This window comes from Oreochromis aureus, linkage group 5 (assembly GCF_013358895.1).
Source record: "Oreochromis aureus strain Israel breed Guangdong linkage group 5, ZZ_aureus, whole genome shotgun sequence".
NCBI lineage: Eukaryota > Metazoa > Chordata > Actinopteri > Cichliformes > Cichlidae > Oreochromis > Oreochromis aureus.
Window position 1 is genome coordinate 7,650,891 of NC_052946.1, and position 19,993 is coordinate 7,670,883.

Consider the following 19,993-nt stretch of genomic DNA (forward strand, 5'->3'; position numbering starts at 1 on the left):
ACCGTAAGAGACAGCAGGATTTGGTGAACAGTCATGGAAATTTTCAGGTCTCTGTGGAAATCCATCAAAAAGATATGACGAGAGAAAAAGTGGTTCATTTCCAGAGTTTGAAATCTGAAGAAATCTGAGCGAGAGATGAATTTCCTACCCTCAAACAAACCCAATTCATGGCCAAATGGTAATAGGTGAGAAAGAAATTCTTGAATTGTGAGCATCAGGAGTGTCTGAAGATATATTGGCACAAGCCTCATGTCTTAAATTTGCTGCGTTGAGATATGACGATTTGAAAATGCCTCTCATTAGAGAAATCCAGTGGAGATTTTGAACAAGCTCTCCATTGACTTTCTATGCAGTTTTCAGACTTTGTGTTGGTGTGAGGAGATTTGCCAAAATTCTATTATACAGAAACTGTAATCAGCACATATACTGTAACATTTTAGAAATTTCTCCACTTAGTAGTAATACTATAACATAACACAAATGTTATGATGAGTTGAGCGGCTGGTACTCTGGTGCAGTCAGCACAATCTGGAGCTGAACACTCTTAAAACTGTAGAGATGACAGTGGACTTCAGGAGACATCCCTCAACTCTGCCCCCCTCATCATATCAGACAGCCCTGTGTCGACTGTGGAGATCTTGAAGTTGCTGGGTACCACCATCTCCCAGGACCTGAAGTGGGAGACCAACATCAACTCCATCCTCAAAAAGACCCAGCAGAGGATGTACTTCCTGAGACAACTGGGGAAGTACAGTCTTCCACAGGAGCTGCTGATCCAGCTCTACACTGCAGTCATTGAGTCTGTCCTGTGCTCCTCCATCACAGTCTGGTATGGTGCAGCCACTAAACAGGACAGGTGCAGACTGCAGCGGACTGTACGGGCAGCAGAAAGGATCATCGGCGCCCCCTGCCCTCCATCCAGGATCTGTACCTCTCAGGAAACGGGCAGGGAAAATCATCACAGACCCCTCACACCCTGGACACAGACTTTTGATCTGCTGCCCTCTGGCAGGCGGTACAGAAGCCTGCAGACCAGGACCACCCGACACAGGAACAGTTTCTTTCCCTCACCATCTCCCTTCTAAACAGTTGAACTGTCACACTGCTCCCACTGCCAGACTGCAACTGCACCTTATGTACATTCTGTAGTATTCATTCCACCTCATTTCATTTCTGTATTTTATGTATATACGTTTAGATTAGTTATTTATAGTTGGTTTACACAGCTTTGTGTATGTATGTGTATGCATGTGTAATGTATATATAGATACGTGTGTGTGTGTGTGTGTGTGTGTGTGTGTGTGTGTGTGTGTGTGTGTGTGTGTGTGTGTGTGTGTGATTTACATTGCTGTGCTCGAGAGCCACCATCTACGGAACCAAATTCCTTGTATTTGTCTGCACATATACTTGGCCAATAAACACGATTCTGATGATTTGGCACAAAAACCATGATTTGGCAAAAATACTATGATTTAGCAGAAATACTATGATTGAGCAGAAGTACTAAGATGTAGTAAAAGTACTTTGATTTAAGAGAAATCAATTATGGAGGAGTAATACTTTAAAATGGGAGAAATATTGATACACACACATTCACAGAGCCTAAAGGGAAGAGTATTTGTGCCATGGAGTGTTAAGAAGAATGTGAGGTCCATATTAGAAAAGCTGGTAAAAGTTTTGAGAATTGTAATAAATGATGAATATGAATTAGTGGTCTGTGATAGTGTATTAATTTGTAGGGAAAAACATGTTGTCCAAGGTGGAGTTGAACCCACGACTTTTGGGTTACAGGCCTGTGTCATTACCAGCTGCGCCACTGGGAAAGACAGTGAGCCCTTGGGGAACAGGGTGATGAGCAGTCAGAATTAGATCGCGGTGTGAGGCAAAGAGCGCCATTTTTGGAGTTACAAAACATCGTGTAACTCCAAAACTAGGTGGACTAGGAGCATAATTCTTGTACTGGGTGAATCAGCGGACTTTGGTGTACTTTGACTGCGATTTTCATTACTCTTTGTACATCCGTCGCTGAGATATGACGAGAGAAGAAACTGCAGACCTCAGATATGATTGGCTGGCTGGGAAGCTGGCAGAAATATATAGTAATAGTGTGATTAAGCATAAATACTACATTTAGCAGAAATACTGTATTAAGCACAAATCCTATAAAAAGCAGAAATACTATATAAAGCACAAATCCTATAAAAAGCAGAAATACTATATTAAGCAATATAAAAATCCTATAAAAATGGTATAAAAAGCAAAAATACTGTAATATGATTTGGTAGAAAAACTATAATTAATCAGAAATACTATACTGGGTAGAAATACTATATTTAGCACAAATCTTATAAAATAGCAGAAATAGTATGATTCAGCACAATAGTAATAACTTAAACAGAAAAACTGGAAAAGCAAAATGGACAGCTGAAAAATGCTGAACATGCTAAGGGTCCTTCAAATGTACTTGTTAAATGAAAAAAAAACTGAGCAAAAAAAAGTGTAACAGTCACACAATCAGAAATATGGAAACATATGGAAACACACATGCACAGAGAGACACACACAGGATCAAATTCAGTCAACCAGTCTAAATATATTGAATTTAAATCATACAATAAGATGCTCCCATAAAAACTCTGTCTCGCCCTCTCTTTCTCTCTCTCTGTCACACACACACACACACACACACACACACACACACACACACAGGAGAGAAAGTAAGTTTCTAGCTCAGTCAAGCAGCCTGGGAGCTGCTGAATTTAAATCCACCAATCAGAGAGGCTGTGCACTTTTTCCCGCCAAAACAGGTGCATGCAGCACAGAGAGACACAGGATTTTTGCAGTCTATTTCTCATAATGACGACTCCCCTCAAACAAATGACCATAATTTCCTAACTATAGGGGCTAGAACGGTCATTCTTACACCGTTTTGTTCAGAAGAGATGGGGAATCTTAAAGTGTTGACAATGTATCATTAAAATATGAATTATTAAAGATATTTGACTTCTAATGCACCATAACTGAGTAGAGGCAAAGCAAAAACTGCCTTGACTTGCCCTCAAACAACGCTTTCTAACTCTAAATCTATTTGGAGTATTGATATCATTCTTTCACCGTAAGAGACAGCAGGCTTTGGTGAACAATCATGGAAATTTTCAGGTCTCTGTGGAAATCCAACAAAAAGTTATGACGAGAGAAAAAAAGTGGTTCATTTCAGAGTTTGAAATCTGAAGAAATCTGAGCGAAGGACGAATTTCCTACGCTCAAACAAGTGTAACTCATCTCAGAACGGTAATAGGTGAGAAAAAATTCTTGAATTGTGAGCGTCAGGAGTGTCTGAAGATATACTGGGACAAGCCTCATGTTTTAACTTCGCTTCGTTAAGGAGATATGACGATTCGAATATGCCTCTCATTACAGAAATCAAGCGGTGATTTTGAACAAACTCTCCATTGACTTTCTATGGAGAGTTTTCAGACTTTGTGTTGCTCTGAGGAGATTTGCCAAAATTCTATAAGTCTCACAACAATGATGGTGACATTTTCGGAAAGCCAGCAAAAATACCTACGTTTTGATGTATAATTTGTGGAAGTTGAGTGAAAATTGAGCAAGTAGCAAGAAGTTGTTCGGACATGAAGAGAAGACTGCGAAACCTACAGTGGCACACTGGAAGCCAAGTGCATAGCAACCATAACAACGCATGTATTTTGTGAAAAATCACAATTTTCCAACTCAAAACTTTAAGAGGCATAAAATAAAACGGTAAAAGATTTGAAAAATCTGATTTATTCCTGAATAGCCCAGTAATTTGAGAACATTTTAAAGTTTGAATGGTTGTTCTACGTGAAAGTAGGAAAAAGTAGTTAAGTTTCAAAAACAAGCAAAATTTAGCAGAATTGCAGAAGTTTCCCATTCATTTCAATGGGACAAATTAAAGGAAAAAAGTAGAATATTTTAAAAAGTATAACAGTAATAAACACCAAAAGATATAGCGATCATTAGCAGAAATAGCAGAATAGTTTAAAATTTGAACGGTGAAAATCGGCTGAAAAATTGTGGAAGTAGTTAAGTGCCAAAAAAAAGTGAAAAAGTGGCAACTAGAATAATAATAATAAAGTATAAAGAATAAAGAGAAACAGGAACTCAATAGTGTGGATGCTTAAAGCATCCACACAATAAAGAACTAGAAAAAAAATTTGCATTTCCTGCGAAAAATGCAGTGTGGATGCTGTAAAGCTGAAGCTGTCAGCTGAAACTAGCTGAAAAAGCTGAAAAGTTGCAGAAATTGTAAAACCTTTGCAAAAATTGTAATAACTTTGCAGAAGCATAAGAACTTAGCAAAATGTAATTACATAGCAGAACTGCAATAACGTAAAGAAAACATAATACTTGGCAGAAATACAATAACATAGCAGAACTTAGCAGCAGAAATTAGAATAAATATTGTAACTTAGCAGAAACAAGATAACTTTTCAGAAATACAGGATTTTAGCAACCATGGTACAAGATTACATAGATGCTTTATTTAAACAAAAATACCTAAACATTGCACAAATACTGTGATTTAGGACAAATACTACAACATAGCAGAAATGCTGTAATTCAGCAAATATACTATGCTATGACACAAATAGAAAGAATATGCTCAAATACTATGATTTTGCTCAAATAATATGATTAAGCAATAATACTAAGATTTAGCAGAAATACTGTATTTAGCACAAATACCAAAAAGTAGCAGAAATACTATAATTTAGCATAATAGTAATAACTTGCACAATTACAAATATGGACATGGTAAATGGCCTGTATTTATATAAGCGCTTTTATGGTCCCTAAGGACCCCAAAGCGCTTTACATATCCAGTCATTCACCCATTCACACACTGGTGATGGCAAGCTACGTTGTAGCCACAGCCACCCTGGGCGCACTGACAGAGGCGAGGCTGCTGGACACTGGCGCCACCGGGCCCTCTGACCACCACCAGTAGGCACACAATAAGATACACCCATAAAAAGGCTCTCTCTCTCTCTCTCTCTCTCTCTCTCTCTGTCATACACACACACACACAGCAGAAATGCTATGACTTAGCACAATAGTAATAACTGAAATAGAAAAATTGGAAAAGCAAAATGAACAGCTGAAAAATGCTGAACATTCTAAGGCTCCCTCAAATGTAATTGTTGAATGAAAAAAAAATCAGCAAAAAAAAGTATAACAGTCACACAATCAAAAATATGGACACATATGGAAACACACAAGCACAGAGAGACACAGCATCAAATTCAGTCAACCAGTCTAAATATATTGAATTTAAATCATACAATAAGATGCTCCCATAAAAAGCACGCTCTCTCGCCCTCTCTTTCTCTCTCTCTCACACACACACACACACACACACACACACACACACACTAGCAGCAGCAGCAGCCAAATAGCCTGGGAGCTGCTGAATTTGAATCCACCAATCAGAGGGCTGTATACTTTTTCCCCGCCAAAACAGGTGCACCTGTTTTTACACACACAGCACAGAGACAGGATTTGTGCTGTCTATTTTTCATAGTGAGGATTCCCCTCAAACAAATGGCTATAATTTCCTAACCGTAGGGGCTAGAACAGTCATTCTTACACCGTTTTGTTCAGAAGAGATGGGGGATCTTAAAGTGTTGACAATTTATCATTAAAATCTGAATTATTGAAGATATTTGACTTCTAATGCACCATAACTGAGTAGAGGCAAAGCGAAAACTGCCTTGACTTGCCCTCAAACAATGCTTTCTAACTCTAAATCTATTTGGAGTATCGATATCATTCTTTCACCGTAAGAGACAGCAGGATTTGGTGAACAGTCATGGAAATTTTCAGGTCTCTGTGGAAATCCATCAAAAGATATGACGAGAGAAAAAGTGGTTCATTTCCAGAGTTTGAAATCTGAAGAAATCTGAGCGAGAGATGAATTTCCTACCCTCAAACAAACCCAATTCATGGCCAAATGGTAATAGGTGAGAAAGAAATTCTTGAATTGTGAGCATCAGGAGTGTCTGAAGATATACTGGCACAAGCCTCATGTCTTAAATTTGCTGCGTTGAGATATGACGATTTGAAAATGCCTCTCATTAGAGAAATCCAGTGGAGATTTTGAACAAGCTCTCCATTGACTTTCTATGCAGTTTTCAGACTTTGTGTTGGTGTGAGGAGATTTGCCAAAATTCTATTATACAGAAACTGTAATCAGCACATATACTGTAACATTTTAGAAATTTCTCCACTTAGTAGTAATACTATAACATAACACAAATGTTATGATGAGTTGAGCGGCTGGTACTCTGGTGCAGTCAGCACAATCTGGAGCTGAACACTCTTAAAACTGTAGCGATGACAGTGGACTTCAGGAGACATCCTCAACTCTGCCCCCCTCATCATATCAGACAGCCCTGTGTCGACTGTGGAGATCTTCAAGTTGCTGGGTACCACCATCTCCCAGGACCTGAAGTGGGAGACCAACATCAACTCCATCCTCAAAAGACCCAGCAGAGGATGTACTTCCTGAGACAACTGGGGAAGTACAGTCTTCCACAGGAGCTGCTGATCCAGCTCTACACTGCAGTCATTGAGTCTGTCCTGTGCTCCTCCATCACAGTCTGGTATGGTGCAGCCACTAAACAGGACAGGTGCAGACTGCAGCGGACTGTACGGGCAGCAGAAAGGATCATCGGCGCCCCCTGCCCTCCATCCAGGATCTGTACCTCTCAGGAAACGGGCAGGGAAAATCATCACAGACCCCTCACACCCTGGACACAGACTTTTTGATCTGCTGCCCTCTGGCAGACGGCACAGAAGCCTGCAGACCAGGACCACCCGACACAGGAACAGTTTCTTTCCCTCACCATCTCCCTTCTAAACAGTTGAACTGTCACACTGCTCCCACTGCCAGACTGCAACTGCACCTTATGTACATTCTGTAGTATTCATTCCACCTCATTTCATTTCTGTATTTTATGTATATACGTTTAGATTAGTTATTTATAGTTGGTTTACACAGCTTTGTGTATGTATGTGTATGCATGTGTAATGTATATATAGATACGTGTGTGTGTGTGTGTGTGTGTGTGTGTGTGTGTGTGTGTGTGTGTGTGTGTGTGATTTACATTGCTGTGCTCGAGAGCCACCATCTACCGAACCAAATTCCTTGTATTTGTCTGCACATATACTTGGCCAATAAACACGATTCTGATGATTTGGCACAAAAACCATGATTTGGCAAAAATACTATGATTTAGCAGAAATACTATGATTGAGCAGAAGTACTAAGATGTAGTAAAAGTACTTTGATTTAAGAGAAATCAATTATGGAGGAGTAATACTTTAAAATGGGAGAAATATTGATACACACACACATTCACAGAGCCTAAAGGGAAGAGTATTTGTGCCATGGAGTGTTAAGAAGAATGTGAGGTCCATATTAGAAAAGCTGGTAAAAGTTTTGAGAATTGTAATAAATGATGAATATGAATTAGTGGTCTGTGATAGTGTATTAATTTGTAGGGCAAAAAACGTGTTGTCCGAGGTGGAGTTGAACCTGCGACCTTTGTGTTGTAGAGCTGTGTCATTACCAGCTGCGCCACTGGGAAAGACAGTGAGCCCTTGGGGAACAGGGTGATGAGCAGTCAGAATTAGATCGCGGTGAGAGGCAAAGAGCGCCGCTTTTGGAGTTACAAAACGTCATGTAACTCAAAAACTAGGTGGACTAGAAGCATAATTCTTGTACTGGGTGAATCAGCGGACTTTGGTGTACTTTGACTGCGATTTTCATTGCTCTTTGTACATCCGTCGCTGAGATATGACGAGAGAAGAAACGGCAGACTTCAGATATGATTGGCTGGCTGGGAAGCCATGCAGGCCCTGATATGTACATTTGAATGTCTCAGTCCTCACAGAGGACCTGGCAAAAATATATAGAAATAGTATGATTAAGCATAAATACTACATTTAGCAGAAATACTGTATTAAGCACAAATCCTATAAAAAGCAAAAATACTATATTAAGCAATATAAATATCCTATAAAAATCCTATAAAAAGCAAAAATACTGTAATATGATTTGGTAGAAAAACTATAATTAATCAGAAATACTATATTTGGCAGAAATACTGTAATCAGCACATATACTGTAACATTTTAGAAATTTCTCCACTTAGTAGTAATACTATAACATAACACAAATGTTATGATGAGTTGAGCGGCTGGTACTCTGGTGCAGTCAGCACAATCTGGAGCTGAACACTCTTAAAACTGTAGAGATGACAGTGGACTTCAGGAGACATCCCTCAACTCTGCCCCCCTCATCATATCAGACAGCCCTGTGTCGACTGTGGAGATCTTCAAGTTGCTGGGTACCACCATCTCCCAGGACCTGAAGTGGGAGACCAACATCAACTCCATCCTCAAAAAGACCCAGCAGAGGATGTACTTCCTGAGACAACTGGGGAAGTACAGTCTTCCACAGGAGCTGCTGATCCAGCTCTACACTGCAGTCATTGAGTCTGTCCTGTGCTCCTCCATCACAGTCTGGTATGGTGCAGCCACTAAACAGGACAGGTGCAGACTGCAGCGGACTGTACGGGCAGCAGAAAGGATCATCGGCGCCCCTGCCCTCCATCCAGGATCTGTACCTCTCAAGAACCAGGAAACGGGCAGGGAAAATCATCACAGACCCCTCACACCCTGGACACAGACTTTTTGATCTGCTGCCCTCTGGCAGACGGTACAGAAGCCTGCAGACCAGGACCACCCGACACAGGAACAGTTTCTTTCCCTCGCCATCTCCCTTCTAAACAGTTGAACTGTCACACTGCTCCCACTGCCAGACTGCAACTGCACCTTATGTACATTCTGTAGTATTCATTCCACCTCATTTCATTTCTGTATTTTATGTATATACGTATAGATTATTATTTATAGTTTTTAGATTAGTTATTTATAGTTGGTTTACACAGCTTTGTGTATGTATGTGTATGCATGTGCAATGTATATATAGATACGTGTGTGTGTGTGTGTGTGTGTGTGTGTGTGAGATTACATTGCTGTGCTCGAGAGCCACCATCTACGGAACCAAATTCCTTGTATTTGTATGCACATATACTTGGCCAATAAACATGATTCTGATGACTGGGCACAAAAACCATGATTTAGCAGAAATACTATGATTGAGCAGAAGTACTAAGATGTAGTAAAAGTACTTTGATTTAAGAGAAATCAATTATGGAGGAGTAATACTTTAAAATGGGAGAAATATTGATACACACACACATTCACAGAGCCTAAAGGGAAGAGTATTTGTGCCATGGAGTGTTAAGAAGAATGTGAGGTCCATATTAGAAAAGCTGGTAAAAGTTTTGAGAATTGTAATAAATGATGAATATGAATTAGTGGTCTGTGATAGTGTATTAATTTGTAGGGAAAAAACATGTTGTCCAAGGTGGAGTTGAACCCACGACTTTTGGGTTGCAGGCCTGTGTCATTACCAGCTGCGCCACTGGGAAAGACAGTGAGCACTTGGGAAACAGGGTGATGAGCAGTCAGAATTAGATCGCGGTGTGAGGGCAAAGAGCGCCATTTTTTGGAGTTACAAAACATCGTGTAACTCCAAAACTAGGTGGACTAGGAGCATAATTCTTGTACTGGGTGAATCAGCGGACTTTGGTGTACTTTGACTGCGATTTTCATTACTCTTTGTACATCCGTCGCTGAGATATGACGAGAGAAGAAACTGCAGACCTCAGATATGATTGGCTGGCTGGGAAGCTGGCAGAAATATATAGTAATAGTGTGATTAAGCATAAATACTACATTTAGCAGAAATACTGTATTAAGCACAAATCCTATAAAAGCAGAAATACTATATAAAGCACAAATCCTATAAAAAGCAGAAATACTATATTAAGCAATATAAAAATCCTATAAAATGGTATAAAAAAGCAAAAATACTGTAATATGATTTGGTAGAAAAACTATAATTAATCAGAAATACTATACTGGGTAGAAATACTATATTTAGCACAAATCTTATAAAATAGCAGAAATAGTATGATTCAGCACAATAGTAATAACTTAAACAGAAAAACTGGAAAAGCAAAATGGACAGCTGAAAAATGCTGAACATGCTAAGGGTCCTTCAAATGTACTTGTTAAATGAAAAAAAAACTGAGCAAAAAAAATGTAACAGTCACACAATCAGAAATATGGAAACATATGGAAACACACATGCACAGAGAGACACACACAGGATCAAATTCAGTCAACCAGTCTAAATATATTGAATTTAAATCATACAATAAGATGCTCCCATAAAAACTCTGTCTCGCCTCTCTCTTTCTCTCTCTCACACACACACACACACACACACACACACACACACACACACACACACACACACACACACACAGGAGAGAGAAGTAAGTTTCTAGCTCAGTCAAGCAGCCTGGGAGCTGCTGAATTTAAATCCACCAATCAGAGAGGCTGTGCACTTTTTCCCGCCAAAACAGGTGCATGCAGCACAGAGAGACACAGGATTTTTGCAGTCTATTTCTCATAATGACGACTCCCCTCAAACAAATGACCATAATTTCCTAACTATAGGGGCTAGAACGGTCATTCTTACACCGTTTTGTTCAGAAGAGATGGGGAATCTTAAAGTGTTGACAATGTATCATTAAAATATGAATTATTAAAGATATTTGACTTCTAATGCACCATAACTGAGTAGAGCAAAGCAAAACTGCCTTGACTTGCCCTCAAACAACGCTTTCTAACTCTAAATCTATTTGGAGTATTGATATCATTCTTTCACCGTAAGAGACAGCAGGCTTTGGTGAACAATCATGGAAATTTTCAGGTCTCTGTGGAAATCCAACAAAAAGTTATGACGAGAGAAAAAAGTGGTTCATTTCCAGAGTTTGAAATCTGAAGAAATCTGAGCGAAGGACGAATTTCCTACGCTCAAACAAGTGTAACTCATCTCAGAACGGTAATAGGTGAGAAAAAAATTCTTGAATTGTGAGCGTCAGGAGTGTCTGAAGATATACTGGGACAAGCCTCATGTTTTAACTTCGCTTCGTTAAGGAGATATGACGATTCGAATATGCCTCTCATTACAGAAATCAAGCGGTGATTTTGAACAAACTCTCCATTGACTTTCTATGGAGAGTTTTCAGACTTTGTGTTGCTCTGAGGAGATTTGCCAAAATTCTATAAGTCTCACAACAATGATGGTGACATTTTCGGAAAGCCAGCAAAAATACCTACGTTTTGATGTATAATTTGTGGAAGTTGAGTGAAAATTGAGCAAGTAGCAAGAAGTTGTTCGGACATGAAGAGAAGACTGCGAAACCTACAGTGGCACACTGGAAGCCAAGTGCATAGCAACCATAACAACGCATGTATTTTGTGAAAAATCACAATTTTCCAACTCAAAACTTTAAGAGGCATAAAAATAAAACGGTAAAAGATTTGAAAATCTGATTTATTCCTGAATAGCCCAATAATTTGAGAACATTTTAAAGTTTGAATGGTTGTTCTACGTGAAAGTAGGAAAAAGTAGTTAAGTTTCAAAACAAGCAAAATTTAGCAGAATTGCAGAAGTTTCCCATTCATTTCAATGGGACAAATTAAAGGAAAAAAGTAGAATATTTTAAAAAGTATAACAGTAATAAACACCAAAAGATATAGCGATCATTAGCAGAAATAGCAGAATAGTTTAAAATTTGAACGGTGAAAATCGGCTGAAAATTGTGGAAGTAGTTAAGTGCCAAAAAAAGTGAAAAAGTGGCAACTAGAATAATAATAATAAAGTATAAAGAATAAAGAGAAACAGGAACTCAATAGTGTGGATGCTTAAAGCATCCACACAATAAAGAGAAACAGGAACTCAATAGTGTGGATGCCTCCAGCATCCACACAATAAAGAGAAACAGGAACTCAATAGTGTGGAAGCCCTTTTAGGGCATCCACACAACTAGAAAGTGCATTTTCTGAAGAAACTGCAGTGTGAATGCTTGAATCTGAATATATGCACTGAAAAGAATTAATTGCTGAATTTTAAGTTAAAAATGTTGAATGAGATGAAAAATACAGAAATTTGCACCTGAAAACAAAAGTGCTGACAAGCACAGAGAAGAAGTTGGAAAATAGCTGAAAATGTTTTAAATGTAAATTAGAAAAACCTGAGTAATGAGAAAAGACTATTTAGAGTCAGAAAACATCTGAATGAATATTAAAAGTTCATATTCTTTGAATCACTGAATGACTAAAATATGATCCCTCCATTTGGATCCACACAGTTTTAAAGGTTTACATCTCTGAGCTTTGAAAGACACGCTGTTGGAAAGAGAAGAACGATGGCTTCATTTTGAGGGTAAAATGATGGCTGTAGACCAAACACTGTGGACACAGCAGCAGTTGAAAGAGAAGTGTTTAAGATGAATCTTGGCACAGTGAGAGACAGAGCTCGTTAGGCAGGCAGGTGTGAGCCTGGTTGCTATAGTAACTGCACCCACTGGCTCCATACACACGCGCAGAGACATGCGCCTCACTTTTGCTGCTTAAAATGAACAGAAAAGTCAGGTCGAAACAAATCGCTCCCAAATGAAAAGTACAGGTCCTATTGACGAAATTCTTTCACCGTGAGCGACAGCAATGTCCAGTCTACCTAATTCTCAGTTTTCATGCTTGTGGAGTTTATTATATGGACGTGGTGACAGTGTAAAGACAGCCTGTACTTCTGGTTTTCAAATGAACCTTCTGAGCCATTTTAACATTAGAGTCTATGGAGGAGTTGGAGGGAGGAGGCTGTGCATTTGTGACATTTATGAAAGAACCATAACACCTAGTACAATCGTAAACACATTGGATGAAAGAGGACAGCGATGGCTACATTTTGAGGGTAAAATCAGACCTGTAGAGCAAACGCTGCGGACACAGCAGCAGTTTTAAAAATATTTTAAGATTAATTTTTTGCTCCTCTCACTCTAGCAGTTCAGCTGTCTCACTCTAGCCCCAACATTCCGTCCCATACACACCCATTATAAACTCTGAAACGGCTGAAAAAACATCATGAAACTTAAACTGGAACTGAAGAAAAGTATAACAGATATTGAAAAGATAAATACAAGTTGAATAGTTGAATGTCTTGTCTTCGTTTTAAAGTTTGAATGGTGGCTCTATGTCAACGTATGTTAAAGTAGATACAGTTTAAAGAGGAGTAAGTTGAATGAGGATTTGAAGGGTCTCCCCATTGAAATACATGGGAAATTTTTGTTGAAAAAGTTGAATAATTTTAAAATATAAATGTTATGAATGAGAAAAATACAAGCAGTCATGTCCAAAAGAAGAGGAATCTAACGGTGTTTGAATGGTTTTCTAAGTTGAACGGTTTTGAAGGAGATAGAGTACAAAAAACGTACGGAAGAATAATAATAAAATAGAACTAGAAAGTGCATTTTCTGAAGAAACTGCAGTGTGAATGCTTGAATCTGAATATATGCGCTGAAATGAATTAATTGCTGAATTTTAAGTTAAAATGTTGAATGAGATGAAAAATACAGAAATTTTCACCTGAAAACAAAAAGCTGAACTGCTAAAAGCTGCCATCCACAGAGAAGAAGTTAGAAAACAGCTGAAAATGTTTTAAATGTAAATTAGAAAAACCTAAAAAATGAGAAAAGACTATTTAGAGTCAGAAAACATCTGAATGAATATTAAAAGTTCATATTCTTTGAATCACTGAATGACTAAAATACGGTCCCTTCACTTGGATCCACACAGTTTTAAAGGTTTACATCTCTGAGCTTTGAAAGACACGCTGTTGGAAAGAGAAGAACGATGGCTTCATTTTGAGGGTAAAATGATGGCTGTAGAGCAAACACTGTGGACACAGCAGCTGTTGAAAGAGAAGTGTTCAAGATGAATCTTGGCAGAGTGAGAGAGAGCTCGTTAGGCAGGCAGGTGTGAGCCTGGTTGCTATAGTGACTGAGCCAGGGCTCCATACACACGCACACAGACATGCACCTCACTTTTGCTGCTTAAAATGAACAGAAAAGTCAGCCCCAAACAAATCCTTCCCAAATGAAAAGTACATGTCGTATTGACAAAATTCTTTCACCGTGAGCGGCAGCAATGTCTAGTCTACCTAATTCTCAGTTTTCATGCCTGTGGAGTTTATTATATGGACGTGGTGACAGTGTAAAGACAGCCTGCTCTTCTGATTTTCAAAGGAACTTTCTGAGCCACTTTAACATTGGAGTCTATGGAGGAGTTGGAGGGAGGAGGCTGTGCTTTGGTGACATTTATGAAAGAACCATAACACCTAGTACAATAGTAAACACATTGGATGAAAGAGGACAGCGATGGCTACGTTTTGAGGGTAAAATCATACCTGTAGATCAAACGCTGTGGACACAGCAGCAGTTTTAAAAAGATTTTAAGATTAATTTTTTCGCTCCTCTCACTCTAGCAGTTCAGCTGTCTCACTCTAGCCCCAACATTCCGTCCCATACACACCCATTATAAACTCTGAAACGGCTGAAAAACATCATGAAACTTAAACTGGAACTGAAGAAAAGTATAACAGATATTGCAAAGATAAATACAAGTTGAATAGTTGAATGTCTTGTCTTCGTTTTAAAGTTTGAATGGTAGCTCTATGTCAACGTATGTTGAAGTAGATACAGTTTGAAAATGAGTAAGTTCAATGAGGATTTGAAGGGTCTCTCCATTGAAATACATGGGAAATTTTGTTGAAAAAAGTTGAATAATTTTAAAAATATAAATGTTATAAATGAGAAAAGTAGAAGCAGTCATGTCCAAAAGAAGAGGAATCTAACGGTGTTTGAATGGTTTTCTAAGTTGAACGGTTTTGAAGGAGATACAGTACAAAAAAATGACGTACGGAATATATAATAAAATATAATAATAACTAGAAAGTGCATTTTCTGAAGAAACTGCAGTGTGAATGCTTGAATCTGAATGTATGCACTGAAATGAATTAAATACTGAATATTAAGCTAAAAATGCTGAATTAGCTGGAAAATACAGAATTTGTAACCTGAAAACAAAAAGTGCAGAACTTTTGAAAGCTGATTTTCACACAGAAGAAGTTGGAAAATAGCTGAACATGTTTAAAATATAAATTAGAAAAAGATGAGTAATGACAAAAGAAAATTTAGTCAGAAAACCTCTGAATGAAAAACAAAAGTTCATATTCTTCTAATCACTTAAAGAGTGGAATTATGTATTATAAATCTCTAATTCATAAAAAAATAATAAAATAATTGTAAAAAACAAATTTGTTGAATTGAACTGAAAAGATGAACAAACATTCTGGAGAAAATACAAGCTTTAATATCCAGGATAATGTTTTTCAGGCATATACACATGTGTATATCATGTTTAATGGTATTACATACATCAATTTGTTTTGTATGTCATAGAAAATAACATAAAATCTTAAGTCATATTGTACAGCTTCTTTCTGAAAAGAACTTAAATTAATTCAACAAATGTTTTTTCGAAATACAATAAAAATCATTTTAAAAAGAGACGTTTGCAATGTTTTAAGGTGTTAATAATCTGATCCTGTCATGTGTCTGTTCAACTTTAGTTTTTGGCACAGACTCGATTCTTAAAGAACAAATTACCAAATAATAAACAAATAAAATTGAAATTAAAGTAGCTTTTTTTTGTTAAACACTTCACAGGAGAATAAATAAAAATAACAAAATTAAATAAGCAAATAAAAATAATAAGCAACATATGAAATACATGAAAATTCAACTTTTAAAACCACAATCCTGAACCTTTAAATTGTGTTGGTTTCTTAGAACATGGCTGAACAGCTGTTTCTATCGGTCTACTGATCTGTCTACACATCTTTTATTACTCATTCTTTTTTATGTTTTATTGTAAACAGTGTCCACACAGTGGTAAAAGAGAACTGTATAGAGATTTTTGAGTGAACTCAAACGAAAGCCTAAGGTGGTGACACAGTTTAACACATACAAATAATCAAATAAACACATTAGTCCTTTTTGTGGATAAATAAGTATCATTAGTTTACAGCATTGTTCAGCCATGCCACTAAATGCTTTTTACACAGTGTTTTAACCTGGGCTCAGACACAAAGTCACAAATTTAGTTAGTCCCTGACTTTGAGTTGTGGTTATGACTAATTATTATACACAAAGGCTTAATCTATCTGAACTCTAAGGACACAAATATGAAAAAACCTATACTTACCAGCTGATACCCCACACTACACACTAGGTGTGCCATGTGACCTGAAACTTTGGTACAAACTCATCATAATTATTCTGTTAACACTGTTTCTTTAACACTGTTTGTGTTGCTGTTCAGCAGTTTAAAATGTTTTAGACTGGATTACATGGAATGAATTTGAGTTCTCTTGGGGGTTTTTGTGTGTGTTTTGTTCTTAGCAGATTCTTTCTTTACATACTGTTGAATTCCAGTTACCACATTTCTGGTCATATGACATCCTGAGTGCCCACTTAAAAAAATCCCACAGTTAATTCAACATTAAAACAAAATAAAAATATGTTAAATAAATAAAGGTTTGCTCTGTGATGAAATGTTAAATAAGCATACATTGTACAGAGCACTAACAATGAAAACAATCCTTTAGCCTGTTGATCAGAGAGAGGCAGTCATTATGTCCATTTAAAACCTGTAATCAAAGAGCACAACATTTCTGTGAAACTATAAAGTCCCATATGATCCTCATCATGTCCAGTGACTTCAGAGTGGATCCTCCCTGTCATCCGGCCAGTGTTTGATGTGTGGCAAGCAGCACAGAAGCAGGATAGCTGAGGACTTTAAAGAAGAGCAGAAAACAGGAACATATGTAGTTGTAAATGTAAATATCAGTGATACTTGTCTTGTCAAAGGGAATAAAATAATGAACTTACACACTCATTTAGGGAGGATCTTGACACTGCACAAAGGAGGCACAGTCAGTCTGACAATGATGGTGATCTGCAGGGATGTTTTCCTGCAGCAACATTCCTGCCGACTGGCCATATGATCCAGAGTAGTTGGTTTGCAATAAACAGAAAGGTGTATATGTTAGGTAGTGTGCACTTAGAGCTGGTCCTAAGAAACAAACACATCCTGTAATAAACTGAATACCTTTAGTAGTGCTGCTGCAAACGTAAAGCCCTTCTATCATGTGTGGTTTCAAAGAAGGTGTTTTGTAGGCTCAGTCACAGAAGCTGTGCAGTCTGTTCAGTCCTGAGTGTCTCAGCTCTGAAGGGATGGATCACAGAGGAAACACCTAAGTACAGATATTAAAATACACTCAAAATAGCACTCATAAGGTCAAGTGAAAACACAATTTAAACACTTTACAAAGAATTAATACATGTTTCCATGAAAATAATGTCATTAACCCTTTTGTTGTGAGTAAATCTCACCGACTGCTAGTGGGACAAGCTAGAAGGAGGACTTATCACAGAATCTCTCCTGTGCTCCAGATGTGAAGTCTCACGCTCTGATCGTGCGGGCGATGAAGATGGTGATGATGAAGCCTCTCTGATCTGTGGCATTACAGTTTCTGGCTGCTATGTGCTTCACACTGTTGGATTTTACATGTGAAGCTTGGAGAAGACACAGGAGGACTGTGTCTCTTAACAAAAAAAAAAAAGAAGAAAAAAAGAAACCTAACAACCTCCCACCGCACCCCCCCACATTCAACTCCCGCCTACTCACTCCACTCAACTCCCCAGCCTCACACCATCCAATGTCTATACAAATGTAGGGTATCAGCTGGTAACAAAAAGCAAGTGAAACATATGTAGTACATATGTAACACTGCTGAAACATTTCTGGCCAGAAATGTGCAGTTATCAGCCAGTGCATTTATCATCCCAGACCCAGACCCACCCTGATAAATGCACTGGCTGAAACATGATAAAAACTCATAAAATGTATGTTTCATCGAAAGATTTGTCCAAAAATATAATCATATACTTTTGAAAAGTTTAAAGATTATAATAAACTGAAATCAATAACATTTTGTAAATATTATTTCAAAATAGAGGCACAGATAAACTGGCTTAACTGTCATTATTGCTGTAATTAGGTTTTCTTTTTCTTTTTTTTCTTATTCTTTTTTTTTTTTTTTTTAAAAAGCAACCTTTAGTCATTGTTGTTTATTCAGAAACAATGAAGAAGCTGTTGAACATTTATGTGTTGTGTGGGCAATCCTCTGGTCCACCCTCCCTCCCTCCCAGCCACAGTGAGACTGGGGCAGCCTGGCAGGATTTTGAAGCCTGGCTGAAGAGAGGATATGCCTGCACGGTTCGTTTTAAACTGCTATATTTGATTTTCTGACATTCATAGATTACTGATTTTTAGATTTTCTGTAATAAATATAATTGTCATATTTTACTGATATCATTACTTAATTCATGTAATTGTATTTTATGTAAAAAATTCAAACATTATACTGCAATGCAGGGCATTTTTCTTAAGTCAACTTTTAAATATCGCTCTACTTTCTTAAGTCATTCAAAAATATAGAAATTACTTACTGTATTCAAAGATATAGTTCATGAATCATCACAGGACAATACACAGTATACAGGGTCATGGTAACTATGGTAGGTCTTCATGACTCCAGAATGGAGACATCGCTCTGGCTGAGAAATGAAAATTAGGTCAAGCAGTGTGTTCTTCTCTGTGGTAGGGGCAGTGATGACCTGTGCGTATCCCCTAGATTCAAACAGCTCCAGGATTGGTTTGTTTGCACTGGATAAAACATTCTCATTAAAATCACCACACACTATGATGGGATGACAGTCCATGATCTCTAATGAGTCTAATAGGCTTACCAGGTTTTTCAGGAATGGCCTCAGAGTGTAGTCTGGAGGTCTGTACACAACTGCAATCAGAGCACTGACTGGTGCTTCAACCTTTAAAGCCAGAAATTCAAGGTCAGTTACATTATGGATGTACTGTTTTCATGCACTTGAAAGTCACTTTTCACATAAACAGCAACTCCACCACCACTTCTGTTTGCCATCTGGGGAAAGTTTGTGTAGGACAGGTGTCTGTTGCGTTTGAACAAATTGTAATTTTCCAAGTGGAGACTCTCTGCGACAAAAAGAGCCCCGCAGGTGTGTTTCTGTTAGGCACAAAACATCTGCTAGACACAATTCATGGTGATTCTTGATGTCATTAATGTGAGCTGGCAGTCCCTCTGTATTATGATGAACAATGGTGAAAACCTCTGACCTGCTCAGTGTTTGTATCACGTGTAGAAGAGGCATCATGTCATCAAGGTTGGCTTGTCTCATGTTCTCAAGCGCTGCAGTGATTTCTGGATTGGTGAATATTTTTCTCCCTCCATATCAAGAAGATACAGTCCACTGAGAGACGCCACTCTACTGACAGCTACGTAGGCCATGCCGGGCTCAAAAATGCTCTTAAGAGAGACAACAGCTGATGTGGTTGTCATTCCCTGTACCTTATGTATTGTACATGCAAAGGCCAGCTTCACTGGGAACTGTCTTCGTACCACTCCTTTCTGCTTTAGATTCTCTTCTGCTCTCTCAATGTACACCATGTCGTCTGCTGGTGTTCGGTTATTCTTTCCAGATGTCTCATTATCCATTTTAAGTCCAAGCTTGATGATGTGTTGGTCATTTTCAGAGTAAACTACTCTAAGTAGTTTTCCAAAAGCTCCATTAACCAAACCATTTTGTATGTCAATGTTTCTGGTGAGCATGACACGAGCTCCTTCTGCAACTTTCAGTGTATCTGGTAACTCGTTTTTACCTCCTTTCAATGGTCTGTCTTGTAGTGCCATTCTGCCAGTTCTAGGATCTTTTCTATAATCATCTGCATGGATGTCAATGATATGAGTATGGAGCAGAGCCAGTGTTGCAGAGTTGTGCGCATCCACTTCTTTATTAGTTGCAAAAAT

The 19,993-nt window shown here is 38.1% G+C and overlaps 1 protein-coding gene and 1 long non-coding RNA gene across 4 annotated transcripts in view; one reads left to right on the plus strand and one right to left on the minus strand.

Moving 5' to 3' along the window:
- The window catches only part of LOC116327039 (band 4.1-like protein 1), a 136,984-nt gene that overhangs the window by 80,412 nt on the left and 36,579 nt on the right, over positions 1-19,993 (plus strand). The gene's annotated exons all lie outside the window — the stretch shown is intronic.
- On the minus strand, positions 16,839-17,562 carry LOC120440225. Its single transcript, XR_005613085.1, has 4 exons — positions 17,481-17,562; positions 17,197-17,313; positions 16,977-17,080; positions 16,839-16,881 (listed from the first exon to the last, which is right to left on the minus strand). It is a non-coding gene; the product is annotated as an uncharacterized LOC120440225 (long non-coding RNA).